This window comes from Meleagris gallopavo, chromosome 15 (genome assembly GCF_905368555.1).
Source record: "Meleagris gallopavo chromosome 15, MGAL_WU_HG_1.1, whole genome shotgun sequence".
Lineage (NCBI taxonomy): Eukaryota > Metazoa > Chordata > Aves > Galliformes > Phasianidae > Meleagris > Meleagris gallopavo.
The window spans coordinates 9,498,584-9,515,000 of NC_139418.1; positions in this window are offsets into that span (position 1 = coordinate 9,498,584).

Genomic DNA, 16,417 nt, shown 5'->3' on the forward strand with positions numbered 1-16,417 from the left:
TTAGAGGTGCTTACAGGGCAGCTGTACACTGCAGTTCAGGAACAGAAAACACAATGGATGAAGAGCTGCTACCTCCAAGTAAAGCATTCCTGTTGCTGGGTCAGAGCTGCTGAAAGCCTCGGAAATAAATTTGTCTTACAGAGGCACTTGAACAAAGAGAGGGACATTATTTAAAGAGAGACAGCTTGCAGAAGGAAAATGAGGAGAAAAGGTATGAGAAACAGGCTGGACTTCAGCCATTTGTTCAGCAGATCAAAGCAAGAAATTTAACTCCTGTAAGGAAACATTCAAAGAGGGGAGAATGATGCATCTTCAAAATGAAAGGAGAAAGCATTGGAATTTTGAACAAACTGGTCTGACAACAGGAGGGTGAATTGCAAAGGGAGTAACAAAAGAAAAGAAAATTATTTGTTCTTTCAAGAATGTCAGCGCTGTCATTGGGGTTCCGTAGAAAAGAAATGTATTTTTAAAAAATGTGATTTCTTCAATCCCTTTTAGCACCACTCTTAGAACCATAGAATCATTAAAGTTGGAAAAGACCTCTAAGATCCCCAACCCCAATTCCAAGCCATCCCACCATGCCCACTGATCACGTCCCTCAGTGCCACATCTCCACAGCTCTTGAATACCTCCAGGGATGGTGATTCCATCACCTACCTGGGCAGCTGTGCCAGTGCCTTACTCAGATACAATAACCCTAGATGTCAAGTTAGTGTAAATTAAACTTACATTCCTGTTCTGTATTAAATGTGTATATATACATATGGGAGTAGAATGGCTTGTATGAAGAACCAGCTGCTCTGTAAAAAGAATGAAAGAACAGACTGTATATATGGGATTAAAATAAATAGTGCTGTCTTGTGCATCTGCTTCTTTTAGAGGATTGACAAGAGCTAAACAGTTGATACTGCAAAATTATCTTTATTAGCATACTTATTTCCCAGTTAAGTGAGTGTCCCACTCCCAGCCCTACATACATACTCTCACCTGGAAGCACCTCAAAATTCTTGCCTCATTGTTTAAATGGGCACAGAACAAAATAATGAGCAAAACAACAGTGCGTGGGGTGCAATTAAGATACCAGCAGAGAACACAGGAACTAATACATAGTAAAGAAAGAAAACATCAGACACAGAAGCTCCTACAGAGATTTTATACACAAGCAACATGACTAGCCGGTGAGCTGCATGAAGCCCACCTGCTTTTATTTTTCACAACCAGCGGGTCATCAGAGTGGCCTCCTAGCACCTCACTGCCAGCAGTGTATCTTCAGGGTGCTATGCTGTGGAGCAGGTCTCAGATTCAGCTATGCCTCATGGCTATCGTATGGGGAAGGGATTTGCTTTCCTCATTCCACCAGGGATTTCCACAAAACCAGGCAGGAAGCCCTCACCCTGGAGTCCTCCATTCACACCTCAGTGGATGCTGCAAATTGGGAAGCTGGACTCCCCAATTCATTCATTCCTGAATAATGAAAGCAGGACAATCCTTCCCCAATATCACACACACAATAAATAAAATTCTTTGAGACCTTTTCTGTAAAGTTATTCTTCTATCTTTTATTTCTCTAAGATACTGATTTTTCTCAAGTCTTCATCACTAGCCTACAGAGACACTACTTGGCTTTCTCACTGTCACAAAAGAAACATCTTCCTTATGCTGCAGTGTGAGAGGAAATGCCCAAATTATGTCTAGGGGGAAGGAAAGTTTTTGTTCCCTTCTGGTGTGTTAATCAAGGGCTAGACCCTCAGCATATGACAGGATAACGGGTACTTTCTTTTAGCCTGAAGACTCTGGCACCTCCATGTTAGAGGGTTCTTTTCAATCATGTAAGTATCCACTTACAGAGATGGAGTGGACTTGCTTTTGACTCATAGACATCCAGGGACAAGCAGAATCAGGCCCTTCTATTCATATGTTTGGCTCAGATGAGTCAGCTGCTGAGTAAGGTGATTACCAATACCAGGCATAAGGTATTTATTCCTTCACACACCTCTGCCAGCCTCCAGGCTTAAAGATTTTTGGAAGAAAAGACAAATTTTCCCAGTGCTAAATAATAACACTTAATTTGTAGTCAGTTGTCCAGTCCAAACAACACTTAGTTGTTTGGATGTATCGCTACTACTGCAGTCTCCTTGCAGAGAGAAGCAGAAAATAGTTTTTCTGTAGTGGGAGTTTGTTAGTTAGGTTTTTTTTTTTAAGTGGGAGCAAAATGAGTAATCCAAGTGCAAAAGTCCAGAATTTACTATTTAAAAGATAATAAATGTCATGCTGCTACTGAAAAAAACACCCAGAGATGGCTCTAGAATAACAGTTTGGGGAATCTGATTAAAGATTTTTTTTTTTATTAAAAGCTCTGATTCAAACTGATGAAAACAAACTTAGAAAGCAGAAGCTAGGTGTCTATGGAGAAGACCTCTTTGATAATGGAGCCACTACGAGTGAAATCACTAAAGAGAAAGTGTTGACAAGTGGGTGTCATTCCCAAAAGGAAAACCTCAGGTATGAAAATCTGGTCAAAGACGCCAGGAATGAGGAATGCCTGACTAAAACATTCACTATTTTTATTCTCACTATGTTGTTTGCTCTGGCAAAAGGCTGTCAGATCAGCGAAGAAGTCCTCTCTGATGGATTCAACCTGCCAGGAAACGGTGTTCCCCAGGGACAAGTACTAGATCCAGTCTGTTCAACATCTTCATCAATGACCTGGATGAAGGGATAGAATGCATCCTCAGCAAGTTTACTGATGATACAAAGGTGGGCAGAGTGGCTGACACATCGGAAGGCTGTGTTGCCGTTTGGAGAGATCTGGCCACGCTGGAGAGTTGGGCAGAGAGGAACTTTTTGAGATTCAACAAAAGCAAGTGCACAGTCCTACATGTGGGGAGGAAAAACCACATGTATCAGTACAGGTGACAGGATGACTTGCTGGAAAGCTCTGCAGGAAAGGAAACAAATAGGAAGCATTATTTTTGGAGCAACCTACATATATTAATCTTGCTCCTTTTCATCAGTGGATAAGAGTAACTTTTTTTTGACCAATCAAATTTTCCTCAACAGTTTGCCAGCTCTAGACTTACACTTAATTTCACCAAAAATGTGCAAATTCATAGACAACAAGATGTCAAGGTATGGCCAAGAGCTCCTGCTATCACGGCACAAATATTAAGGCAAGAAGCAAACAAAGAATTAGTGGAATAATCTGAAAGAGTCTCTAGCAACAGAATCATTACGGGGAAAGAACTCAACTCTCAGAGGAAATCATTTGGGCATTTTTTTGCCTCTTTACTAAATAAAACCTGAACATGAGTATCAATGCCTTTGTATGCAGGTCGCTCTAACAATAGTGTCTCCATCTCAGCAAGGTGAAGGAGGTGATTGTCCTCCTCTGCTCTCGCTTTTTGGGGCCTCATCTGAAGTACTGTGTCCAGGTCTGGGGTCTCTAACACAGGAAGGATGTGGGGCTGCTGGAGTGGGTCCAAAGGAGGGCTATAGAGATGATCCTAAGGCTGGAGCAGCTCTCCCATGGAGAAAGGTAGAAAGAGTAGGTCTTGTTCAGCATGGAGGAGAGAAGGCTCCAGGAGACCTCACTGCAGCCTTCAGTACATAAAAGGAGTTTATAGTAAGGAGGATGACTGACAATTTACCTGGTCTGATAGTGAAAGGACATGGGGAAATGGTTTGAAACAATAAGAGGAGAGATTTAGGTTAAATGTTAGAAATTCTTTACTCGGATGTTGGTGAGGCACAGGCACTGCTGCCCAGGGCTGTGGGTGCCCCATCCCTGGATGTGCTCAAGGCCAGTTGGGATGGGGCCCTGTGCAGCCTGAGCTGATGGGAGGCAGCCAGCACACAGCAGGGGATGGATTTAATGGGCTTTAAGGTCCCTTCCAATCTAAGCCATTCTATGATCCTATGATTATTCCACATCCTGCTGATTTGCAATGTACTTTGTTAAAAAACAAAGATAAATGTGGATATTTGGTAATTATAGCACTGTTCCATTCAGAAAGATACAGCAGATCTTGTCCATTTACTGACTGATTTATTTTCTTTAATAGAAAATCATGTAATTTATAAGTAATTTAGATATTGGTTCATAACTTTCATTTGATGAACGGTGAATTATGGACAGTTTTTCTTGCAAACACCTTATTGTGTGGTAATTTTCTCCTTCATTTCCTTTATGTAAAATGTAGCTAAAGTGCCACTATGATAGGAAAAAAAAGGGTTTTAATGTCAAAATTGGTGTCAATCTTTAGCTCACAAGTTGGGGGAAGCTGTTATATAAACTTGCCATGCACAATTGCTTCACGTAACAACATGATGTGTGGCTAATGAAAACAAATGTTAGCTCCTTGCCATGAATTATAAAGTAATACAAACACATTTCCAGCTGGGCAAACCACTGTCAATGCATTAAACAGCTTTTACAACTGAAATGATGTATCAGGCAATTGAATGATCACAGCAGGAAACTATGAGCACTACAAGAGCAGCTCTACTCAGCACGTTGATCCTAACAGAACATCACCTCTGACTCAGACCAAAAGTATCTTCTGGGAGAATAATTATCTGTGAAATGTTGGAGATATTGCTCATTAGCTGTACATTTTGTTACATAAAGCACTGAATGAGGTATGATAGATGCTGTTCTTTCCAGGCTGGGACTGAGCCTTCTCTTTAATACCCAGAAGGTTTGGGGACATTTGTCCTTACCAGAATCAATGAAGATTGCTAAGTAAATCGCACCTTGTATTCTACATCTTTCAGTACTGAGTGATTTATCCATGGAAGAAATATATGAGAGGTAATACTAACTTTCTTCTGTATTGTCTGTCCCCGCTGCTGACCTGACAGTTCTCAAGAGAATTTGGCCTGTATAACATTGTCATTTGTTCTTTTTATATTCAGTTTAACTCGCATTGTATATGTGTGAATACAGCCTTCAGGGACTGAAAAAGTGAAGGCAAGAATGAGGGTGAATTTGCAAAAGTTCTGCATTCTATACTTCACCTCCATTACGTAACACCAGAATTTTCAGCAGAATGTCTGTATGGGAGGTTATCTGTTGCCAAATAATTAATCACTGAAAAGCTTTCTGTACAACCACGCAGACAGCCCGGACATCAGGTATGATTCTGTTTCCTTCCATCCATCTTTTGCCTACACTTTTGTAATATAAAAGATCTGACCATAAGCCAATTGAAATAAGCATTCAGCATATTGAATACCAAATTTGAACCAAGCTCTTGACACATTCAATTATCTCTTTTTTATATGTGAGGGTATAAATGTAACTGAGCATTAAATGAATTAGCAGAGTTGATCAAATGAAAGACTGGGGATTTGATGAGGATGAAAATTTCCAGTAGGTGCAACCTATAGGACCTGTAAAGAGTTCACTTGCTTGATTCATGCAAACAATCCTGGAGGGCATTTTGTGCGAAGCATGGCTTAAAATAGAAGCCATGAAAGCTGAAGATACATAACAATAATGACTCTCTTAGTCAAGGTTTTTTGATTTTCAATAATATAACACATCAGTACATCAGTCCCTTGGCAGCAGTTTTTATTTTCTAATTGGCAATTCAACCATAGTATGCTTGAGTGTGTAGGCTCAGGGCATATATATTAAAAAGCCAAACCTTCATTAGCATTGTACACTGTCACTGCCACTCATGTGGGTGTTTATAATAAAGCAAGATACAATTCTGTAGCTTTCCACAGGTCAGCAACTGAGAGTCAGCTTCACATACGGAGCTCAAGGACCTGTTCATTGCTTTAACAAATGGAAGTCACTGCTATGTTTTGAGTATATCACATGTAATCATCAATATATACCACACTGGGAGAGCTAACAACACTAATTTTGTTGAGCAGATAATAGGTAAGAACAAAAGGAACTTTAAGAAAGCATGAAATAAAAGGGTTTTTTATCTTCAAACCACTGAAATTGTTAATAAAATGAAATGCCTAATGATTCACTGAACTCTTAGATTTGAAAGGCAGAAAGTCTAAGAGATTTGAAATACTGTTCTTTCTGAGGAGCAATTACATGTGATTTAATCAGCCATGCATTTTAAAAAAAAATGTAGAAGCTATTTTATGTAGGAAGCAAAATGACTCATTAAATGAACCTTCACCATAGGGAAAAAAAATCCATGTTACCATTAAAGTAGTGAATGTGATTTAAAGAAATATGCAATGAGATTTAACAGCAAAGATTTCAGGACTGGAAAGTCACCCAAGTTCATTCTGAAGCCGTCAGACAAAAGAAGATTTAAAACTTGGTGTTACAGTCGTGCAGGATGGGTATCTTGGAGATTTTTGTCAATATGGAGACAAGCGTAGCAGGAACAGGCAAGTCCGTGTATTAGCTTCTGTGTTTCATCAACTGTTGAAGCTAGTACTAGCTCTCAGAGCTCTGTGACTTGGCAATGACTGCTGACACCAGCTTTTGCAGAAGTCATCAGCTAGAATAAAACTGAGCTGACAATTAGGCAACATGACTGGAGAAGAAAACTGAACAAAATAAATATGTATTGTAGATAGGAAAGTGGAATGCATGAAGCATCTACAACTTTTCTTTCTTCTCTATTTTTTTGTAAAATTACCTATAAAGCAAATATTTGTGCATATGAACTGTTTTTTTTTTTTTTTTTTAATTCCAAACTCAGTGTGTACAATTGAACAGTTGATATGCTATAAAGAAGCAAAAATATATCAACTCTTAAGGTAGGACAAAAGTCATTTTCTTTTGTTGCCTCTCTTCATGACTGGAAGCTCAGAAAATACTTCAGTACAAGGAGTACCTGAATAATAATGGGTGTATTTAAATATGGAGGAAGCCTGAATGTCTTGGTCTCTTGAGTATACAGAATAAAACTCATTTTTAAGTTTCTCACCAATGGAATGTTTCACATCTATGAACTTACATGTATGAAAGCAGCAACAAGGTTTATGGCTGCATAAAGCAATATTTTTTAAAATCTACTTTATTGAATGGATTTAAACATTATGATGAAATAATTTTGTCTGGAAGAAAATACAGTTTACGAGCTAAGAGCCATTAAATGACTGTCTGTTTTTTGTATGTACTGTAGCCTGTATCTCAGACAGAAGTTTTAATTTTCTTGAACAAACTAGCAAAATTATACATTGAGAGCATTCGCAAGCACCTGTCCCAGACCCACACACACTTGATTTAGCTGTGTGCACATACAGCACGAGTTTAATAACAAATGATCAGAGCTTATAATTAACACAGACAGCTCCCTAATTTGCATACAAAGTCAGCATCATTGTTTAAACTAAAAAGGTAGCTTGTTGCATGCATTGATCACAGTTGGAACTATGTTTGTCAGTGGGAATTCAGTGTATCTGAGTAAACACCATTGTCCTGAGAGGTATATTAACTTTTTAGATAGGAAACAAAAGAAGAAAATGTTCTTCAGTTCTCAGAATAAACCAGTTTTCCCTTTGGGAATTCTTTGAAGAATGTTTTGGCAATCTCATTCATATCAATCAACCCAGTCAGTAATGGGAGGCATGCCCGTTAGTCCTCCTGCGTCTTTGTTCAGCAAGATGATAGTCATTAAAAGGAGTTGCGTTTGGATAGTAAGCGTGGGAGGCCATATGGGACGTCTTGGATACTAGCATCTACTAACCTCCATTCATTATAATATTTGGAAAGAAATAACAAGAAATAGATAGTGCTTTGTTTTCATACACTTGCAATGTGTATCTTAGAATTGTGCATAAATCACTGCCCCTTGCATGCTGGCAGCTCACCTTGAGATGCTACTGTGGAACTGCAGTAGGGGAACCTTCCTCACCAGGAGACACAAAGCAAATTGCTATTTGTGGTGATGTGCAGGACCATTTGCAGATGACAAAAGCAGACAATTACTTGCTTTACTCATCTGGGAGCCATATACCTTCAGGACTAAACAGCAATGTGAAAAGTGCTCACTTGCTGATGGGCAGACTGTGTTTTATCCATACCTGGCTCACTGCTTGCTTTTCGCGATGCCTTGGGGGCTGCAACATGGGGACTGGGACACATGTTCCTACTTTAATGGTGCTTTAAATGACACAGAGGAGCCAAGTTTGCTAAGATGAAATCGTTCTCCCAGGGCAACATCCTTGCAATTCTGCTTCAGCCCTCTCAGTACTCATGTGGTTGATATCAGAAGTTTTTTATATTTAAGGGCTCTTTTCTGCCCCCTTCTATTATTTCTTCATCCTTCTGCTTCCAAGTACACATCTAAGCAGTAGAGATGAGTATGAACATCAGCATCCACTTCCAAAATTTCACAAAGATCAGAGAATGTATTAATCTCAGCTCCATAACTCTTTTTAGGACCAGCCTAAAATTTTGATTCAAAAACCAAATCTATTTGGATATCAGGTTGATTCAAATTCATAGTTTTTTCTTAATATAGCCTTAGGGTAATACGCACTCTGTGTTCAATCCTCAGTAGCCTACACTAGCTTGTCTTAGGATATACACACCTGTTATGATATTTACAATATTCCAACACTCTTAAAATTACTACAGTTACTAGACCTGTGGCCTTGCAAAGGAGAAATGTCTCACAGACTGAGAAACTACGTCAATTCACCTTCCAGTGATAGACTCCCAGCAACACGTTGTGAGTGCTGTGGAGGCAACAGACAGAAGTAATAAGAGAGACTTATTACTGAGAAAAGACTTTCCTGATCTAAGAGGACAGAAGCCCTCATGTTCAGAGAACTGTTTAGCAAGGAAGTCAACCATTTTATTGATACAACAGGCTGTTCTACCACAGCCTCACAGGTACAAAGACGCTCTCAGTCTTCATCCTTCCAACAGGAGCTGATCAGTGGTGGGTTGCATTTGGTTAAATGTCAGAATTAATATCTTTCTCCAGATTATCTTTGCCTGCTCTTTGCCTGCTTGTCTCCTGACAAAATACTGCTATTACTGATCAAACACCCTTTCTTCTTAAACTTTTCTGTAGATTAACTATTTAGTGTTTCCTCATCTCATCACTATGTAAGATGTAAGACTTCTAAAAAATAATCGGTACCTTAGAAAATTTCAAGCTCTGTTGTTATGGTAATATTATTAAGATTAGTATTTTTTTATCATAATTCCCAGGTTTTACAAGGAGAAAAGTAATGAGTAATAAAATAGTACAATTGAATCATTTAAATCCATAAAAGTTTTCAGACTGTATGAAAACTACTGAATGAAGCCGTGATATGAAAGATAATATCTGCATGTTCGCAAGCCTTCAATAATCTATAAGTACAGAAGCACTGAAGATAAGATGTTGAATGTGAAGAGAATCTCCTGTCCTCTTTTCATTTTTTAGGCCACGTGCAGGACTGTGACAGCAGTACAGTGAGCGAGGGAGTTCTCAGTCTTTGCAGTAAAGGAAATACTGGTTCATCTATCAATGGTCGGATAATCTTTGGTGACATCATATATAATCTTATGACATGATCAAAACCAGCAAAAGTTATAGAAAATTATATAAAGTTATTTTTGCCCCTGTCTTGTGGAAAAAATACCACGAGTTCGGTCCATCTCAGTCATTCTTTGCTATTTGGAGCCAAGTCCCCAGAGGAACAAGTCTTGAGGAATTTCTAGCACTTTCTCATAAATTTCCCCTGTTATTAGTCCCAGCTTTAAGCCTCTGGAGGTTTTCCTCCCCATGTCTGCCAGTATAAGCTGGCAGAAGCTCACAAAATACTTTACTGGGTATCCTTATCTCCCAGGTGGCTCAGCAGAAGTGCTCCTCACTTCGTGAGGTTGAACATTTTGATTCATCCCTCGTGCCCACCTGAACAGCAGGAATGTTTTTACAAGGCCTAGAGATATTCAGCTGTGGTGACATATGAAGGCAGGGAATGCAGGTTGTTAACATCAATAAGTGTATGTTTAATTAAGAATTAACATATTGAGAAACTACACTTTCATCTTTGTCAACTTTGGACATAATTCATTATTTTCTCCATCAGCTACCTCTTACCAATCTTTCCCTAGGACAGAACATTCATTATATTCTCCTCAGACGAGGTAAGTGTTTACACTGTCCTTTTGCTAGCAGCAAAATGCTTTATCCACCAGCTGAATTGCTGTACCCTTTATAATTGCTCGGCCTAATTAACACTCCAGTAAATTACACACCTGCTCTGCCTTCCCATCCCTGCACTCCTGCTCTTCTGCATTGATGCTGTTGTCAAAAATGTTAAAATATTTCTAAGCTGTCTGAGCCTTCCTGGAGACCAGAGCACACTGCGTGCCGTGCTTTTCCATGAAGAATGAGGAAGATACAGGCTGGCTCAGAACTCTGTGACACTGACTATTTTTAGAGTCTCCTTTTTCTGAGAAACTTGTTTCCCATGGGAAATGAATCCTCCAGGGAAAAAAGTCATTTCCACGTCATTTGTTAATGTAAAATATCTTTGCTTTTGGCTTCCTGCTACAGAGCACAGAACTGCTGCATCTTGTTAATTTTGTAGTATTGCTAAATGACACTGAGATTTATCTAGAAGGAAATCAAATTTAGTCTCATTGTATTGCAGCAAAAGTTATATGAAAAAAGAGCTAAAAAAGAAATAAAAAATGTTTTGCTCTTGGAAAGATTTGTTCTCTGAAACTAATGAATTATCTATACAAAAGTTAATCAAAGCACTGACCTTAGGACACAGTCAAAGATGGTGCTGCAGGCATTCAAAAAGGGAATTACATCCTCTACAAAACTGAAACATCACTTTGAAAGAGTAAGCAAAAGACTAGAGTGTAAGAAAAACAGAGTTACTGTTGCTGGACGTACAAAACTCTGCAAGAACAAGACCTTCAGGCTGCTGCTGGAAGCTATAAATTTAAATTATGGGTACGTTCCTTTGTCTTTAATATCTTCCCTGTAACAGTGGGCACCCTGGGATCATCATCCCCTTGCGACATGTATTCATATTGACTGGGCTGGACTGTGCACACAGAGTGACTGTGAGCAGAGCTATTTCTACCTTCATTTAAAATAACAGACTGGAGCCAGACTGCCTCTGGCTGTACGGCTGAGTCGTCGCAGTCAGGCTGGAGATGCACACGATGTGATACACGATGTGATATCTCCAGAAAAAACTGCCAGTACCAAGGATATCAGTCAAGTATACCTTGACTGAGTAAGAGTTGCTAGGGATATAGCATCAATATTTAAACAGTAGTATAGGCAAAAGGATAAGTTAAAGAAAGGTCAGCCTATTGATACTTCAGATTGAGACACAAAATTAGCAATTAGTGTAGCTTTCTAGTTTTGAAAGGAAAACTCACAATTTCACCAAAGATATTTCTAGTGGACATGCTGTTAGCATCAATGATGTTTGCAACAGGAAGTTTTCTGAGGTTACTGCCAGGCAAAGAAGTAGCTGAAATAGATAGATGAAAATGTCTGAGCATGTTTTGACAAGACTACATTCTTTTGGGGGAAAAAAAAAAAAAAGAAAAAAAGTGATTCTACCTGGAAAGACAGCACAATAAAACCAAAAATCTGTCATGAAACAGAACTGCCATCCTCTTGCAGCTCCAGAACTGTAACAGATTCACAGTGTGACTGTGGCCAACCAAATTTTCACCAGGACAAAAGTTTCAGGACAAAATTTTCACCAGTGCCCAAAAATGTTGCTGCCTCAATATGTGGATCTATCAGGTCTGGGCATCTCTTGCTTGAAATCCTGTCTTTATTTCTGCTACAATATACATTGTTTTACAGAAATATCCACAAGAATGAGTCCTTGCTAATCTCTCTGTTTAGCAGAACCCATATAAACAGTACCTGCAATAACACAGAGCACCATGGTTTTGCCAAATGATGAGAATTGAATTTTGCTAAGAAGTCAAAAGACTTAAGGCAGAGACTGATACCTGAATGATAGTGCTGTGTTTCTGTTGTCAGGAAAGCCCAGTTTGGAGTCTGCCAGGGGGATTTTGCTGCTTTTATCATGGCACTTCAGCTACCCAGAGCAGGCCAGGCACCAGAAGCCAACCGTATAAAAAAAAATGAGTTAAGCAAGAGTCTGTAAAAGGCAATGAAGCTGTTCTGCAATTCATGCCAGCTCCAGCAGCTGCTCCATGCTGATACCTGTCTGTGCAGCCTGGCCATCTGGGTGACAATGGCAGATGTGCTCCCACCTTGGTATCGTCATCACGGTACTCAGATGACCTACTGGAATTTAGAAAAAAATTGAAAATTCACAAAACATCAGAACATTTTTTTCCACAGAAACATCGTGCTGTCTTAAAAAAAGAGCAGTGAGGCTTGCATCTGCAGATATATGGTGTGTTTCACAATGTTTGGGGCCTTTCTTGCATGGTTAAAACTCCAGAAACTGAAGTACTGGTACGAAAGCCATTGTAAATTGGAACAAAATAAGAAAGAAATTCAGAACATGCTTTCACTTTGAAAATTATTCCTTTAAAAATATTTTCCTGTAGGTAGCTTACACTGTGAAATGAAAGTTGATTTAAAAATTGAGGAACAAAATTCTTCATTTAAGATAATCTTCAAATATTTTAAAAATTCAAAGTTTTATAAAAATTGTAAGTGAAGAAAATTGTCAAAACAGGTCTTTCTTTTTTTATGGGTATTAGAACAAATACAGAGAAACCAACGTTTTCTGTTTAAATAGTTTCAGAAAAATACCCATCCAGGTGTGATAGTCATAGAAAAGATTACCAATTATGTCTTACTGAATAAGTCTGATTGCATAGAGGTGGCACTTCGCTGTAAATTTCTCCAAAATCAACATCTAGAATTATTTGCATTGAAGAACAGCGGAACTGTGATATTAGGTATCAGCAATAGAAGCAACTCTTTAAAAAAAGCAAAATATTTTTCTGCATTCAGATTCAGTGCATACTGTAACTCCTGCAGTGGGAGATAAGTAGTATGACCAAAAAAATCTATCACAAATTATACAGCATTTGCCTTCTTTTCTTTCCCTACAAGATTGCATTTCCATAATTCTCTCTGACCCCATTATCATCTTCTACTTTCCCATCCCTTCCAGAGCTGAAACATCTGAACAGTCCTAGTATTTCCTGCCTTGCACTTCCTATGCCCCATCCCACTGTACACAATTGCTTTTGGATGTTTTTGCCTTAACATAACCACATCTCACCAATTCTTGTTCATCTCTGAAATTTTTAGATATAATGCTTAAGGGTCTATGGATATTTACACTCACATTATGCAATTAATACAAGATGTAGAGTGTTTCTTAAGATAGGTTATGGCTTGAGAATGAGAAGGATGATCATCTTGTGCCAAGCACTGCTGGTTTTATGTTTCCCTCTGGACCATAGAGAGCATGGTGCCCCCACAAAAGCACAAATGCTTCTGGGTATTTCACACATTTGGTGAATTCAACAGTATTTGGAAGTAGTTTCAGATATTAGCTGACAAAACGATCCATCAGTTAATCTCATTCTGGCAAGTCCTTTCATTACTGAACTGGAACGCATACAGCATGAATAATAGAAATGACCCATTAAATCACCTCCAGCAATTTTCTGCAGCTATCAAACATATGCAGCTTGATTTTTCCCTGACTTATCCCTCTCTCAAAAAGATGAATCTCAGTGATTTCAGCATATTCATCTTGATTAGCCCTCATTAACTTACCACATATTGCATTTATTTTAATATATTGAGTCTCTTCAAAACACAGACAAAAAGCAGAGAGAAGATTGAAACCAAACTTTCAAGGTGGGGCTGTCTCCATGTTCTTTAGCAGAAGCTCCCAAAATTCTGCCTTCCTGGGCTGTACTGGCGGATTTTCATTCATAGACCAAAATAGGGATTTAGACATCTAGCTCACATGTGTAAACCTACGTGGAGATGCCTAAATTTAATAGTCACCATTTTATACTGAACTGGTGCACACTGCAGTCTGGCTCTGCATACAGCAGAGATGGATCCTCCTTTCATAAGAAGTAGAAGAGCTTCACATAGCGTGTCTCCACGTATCTCCACAAGCTCACTGAAGTTCATTTAACGGTAACAAAAGCCCACAGAACTGCTCTCAAATGTGAAGGAATTGACTTAATTCAGCGTCGCAGTTTGTTGTTTCCTCAGAACAGTGCCCCAGGCTGTAATGCAATCATTGCTGCTGTACTAAATTTCAAACTAGATCTTATATCAACAAAAGACAAGGAGTATCATGCAGAGCAACATGAAGCTAAATTTAGTGTGGAATAATTTTATCAACAAACACGCTGTAAATCTTTCCTTTCTTTTGTTTTGATATTTTTGCAAACATGCAAACGCAGATAAAATCAAACCGTGTATCTCTTTGTCTCCAAAGAGGAGAAAGTAAGGGCAAGATTTGATGGACCACAAAGAGATATCCATTGGCATTTTTCTTTTGACTCCCAGCAGCAATAATTTCCTCCAAGAAGCTTGACAATTACAGAGAAGAATGACTGCACAGTACCACAAACCTGATGGAAAGTCAAGCAAATCTGTCAGGGAAATCTGCCTGCATCAGGCTTGCAGCAATCCAATCTACAACTTTCTATATAACCCATTTTTATGCCAGGCTCTGTAAGAGGAGACTCAGGAAGATTTCCCAAGTCTGAATCTTGAGAATAGCAGAGTGGCTATCTTATTTATAGATATTGCCTCAAAGAAGCAGTGTACTGACCGGCAGCATCTGTGCCCAAGGAGTTTTGGTCAGGGAAGCAATGATGTGATTGCTGGCACTGGAAAGATGAGCCATTGCCCAGTTTTTAGAAACATATCACACTCTATTCAGAAGGATTTGTAGGCTGAACTAGAAATGTGCACCACGTATTCCTGGCACACAGTGCAGTTTGGTATTTTTTCTCCATTCCATTCATACAAAGCAAGAATTTGTATTTGGGATGCTGTGTCTGAAGAGATTAATACCTTTTAATTTAATGTAGGGAAACAGTTATGTTCTCATGAGATTCAGACTTCAGCAGAAAATGCCTGGTAACCTTAATTTTAAAAAAACTGTCTTAAAGCAACACACAACTTCATGCTGTCATTTTAAATGATAGAGCAATTTCAAACATTAAGCACAACACCAAAGGGTTTTAGTAGAAAATTTTAATGGGGGTCAAGTGGTTTCATTTCAAGATTCGCCCTGCATTAATTTATCTTAACTTTCTTATTTTAGTACAACTTGTAAAACTTCTGAGGCCATGTAGTTCACAGCAGCAGGTATTACTGGATAATCTGATGCAGTTAATAGAATAATAAAAGCTAATCGTTTCCTAGAAAAGAGGGAGCAAAATGTCAGTTATATTAACATGAAATACCACCAACTAAAAAGGCTATCACAAGTGGCATCTCCACTTCATTATATCAAAACAAAAATCTCCTTCAAATCCCATCCTGACAAAACCTTGAGCATTTCATAGAATCATAGGATCATCTGAGTTGGAAGGGACCCTTAGAGGTCATCTCATCCAACGTTCTGCAATGAACAAGAATTATCTCCAGGCATTCTGAAAGGATGTCATCATCCTCTAGCATTAAGTGCAGTGGTATAAACCAAGGAAACAACCTTCCTGGAACACCCATCCACATTTGGCAGAAGGGTGAAACAGCAGTGAAAGGACCAACTGAGTCAGTAGAGAAGGTGAGATGGAAACCGCCCGGGTGGAGCTGAGCAGCTCTGGCTTTGCATGGTCAATGCCCTTGGCCAAGAAGCGTGACATCTGCATGGAGCACTCCCAGCCCCACCATTCTCTCACCTTCACTCCCTCTTTACATTTTTTCACTCCTTCATCACTTGGAGAAGGGGAAAGGGCATATAAAGTCTTGGTTCTGTATTCTGGGTTTTTTTTTCTGATTTTTTTCTGTTAACCCCATTGTAAGACTGCTGTCACACTCCTTCCTCTCGCAGCATTTTGAATTGCTTGGAGCTGCTTGTATTGCAGGCTGTAGAAGCTCTCCAAGCCTAGATGGGCACAGTTCCAAGTCTTTATTCCTTGATTTTCTGTGAAAATTAACCGAGCAGCTTTCTTGTCCTGTGCACCCATAGAAGTGACTTACTGTTTGAGAAACATCTGCTTATTTCAGCACTCAGACAGCTTGCTTTCTTAATGCAGAGACATGTGCTGCACAGGATTTTTTCCTCCTGCTGTGCTTTATTTCTGAATCCAAGGGGATTATTAAAAAGGAGGAGCAAAAAAAAAAGATTAGGTGCGCTTTCATCTACCTTCCCAAATGGTGCCAGTTCTCATTAGAAAGCAGCAAACATTTTCTGGAAAATCACTCTTTATGGCTCTCCCAGATCTTTGATCAAAGGTCTCAGAAATAAATTGATTCTGCGAACATCCATCTATTTGACGTGCAAATTGTGCACTTAAAAAAAAAATTAATTAATTAAACCT